Source organism: Pteropus alecto, unplaced genomic scaffold (assembly GCF_000325575.1).
Source record: "Pteropus alecto unplaced genomic scaffold, ASM32557v1 scaffold101, whole genome shotgun sequence".
In the NCBI taxonomy this organism is placed as follows: Eukaryota; Metazoa; Chordata; class Mammalia; order Chiroptera; family Pteropodidae; genus Pteropus; species Pteropus alecto.
Window position 1 is genome coordinate 19,780,167 of NW_006432945.1, and position 1,157 is coordinate 19,781,323.

At 44.3% G+C, this 1,157-nt stretch overlaps 1 pseudogene; it reads right to left on the bottom strand.

The window, feature by feature from the left end:
* Window positions 1–742: 742 nt before the first annotated feature.
* On the bottom strand, window positions 743–861 carry LOC112476566 (annotated as a pseudogene).
* Window positions 862–1,157: the final 296 nt, after the last annotated feature.

Here is a 1,157-nt window from a genome sequence, read left to right on the forward strand (position 1 = left end):
GATAGCCAATGCTTCCTAAGACACTAAATCAAAAGCAGAAGTTTCAGCTGCACTTGACCTCCTGAAGCATTCAACACTTAACCATTTCACTTCTCCGTGGCTCCAGGGACGTCATGGTTTTTCCTGGGTTTTCTCCTATCTTTCTGGACGCTTCTGCCCAGCATTGAATATTGCAGGCTCTCAGCGTCTGGGCTGGGCTCTCATCTGTTCTCTCTTCCTGTTCTCTCATCTGTTCTTTCTTATCTGTACCTAGGACTCCAGTTATCATTTATTGCCAGCACTGCCCAATAGAACAGGGGTGGGCTAACTACAGCCACTGCCAAATCTGGTCTAGCCTGTTTGTGTCAATAGATCTTGCCAGAACACAGTCATACCCGTTGCTTACGTGTTGTCTGTGGCTGCTTTGGCGCTGTAGCAGCAGAGCTTGGTAGCTGCAGCAGAGACCACGCGGCTCACAAAGCCAAAAATATCTACTATCTGGCCCTTTACAAAAAAAAAGTTGGCAGACCCCTGCAATAGATCTTTCTGCAATGACAAAAGTGTTTTATACCTGTGCTGTCCAATGTACGGGATCCACTAAATACGTGTGGCTGTTGAGTACTCTGAAATGTGGCTAGTGCAACTGAAGAATAAAATTTATTTATTTATTTTTAAAATTTTTTTAGGCGTAGCAACCCTTGATTGATCTCACAGATTGCAAGGACCTCGTCAGCTTACAATCCCTTATTTTTTTTATTTTTTACACCTACAGCACCTGGTCTTCCTAGGTGGTCTCCCATCCAAGTACTAACCAGGCCCGACCCTGCTTAGCTTTCGAGGTCAGATGGAATCGGGCTTGTTCAGGGTGGCGTGGCTGTACACTTATGTTTTTATTTAATTTTAATTAATAAGCTGACAATTAATTACTAAGTTAAATACATACACATGGTTAGTGGATGCCACACTGAACAGAGCAGAATGTCATTGGGACTCAAATGTGTATCTCTATGCCAGACCTCTCCTCCGAGCCTAAAATACCTTCACACGGATGCTGTGCAGAAACCTGAAAAGCCATGTGTCTCAAACTGAATTCATAGTCCTACCTACCCAGCCTAATCCTCTGCCAGAGTTCTCTATCTCATCTAGCTGAACAAGCCAGAAGCCCAGAAGCTCTTCTC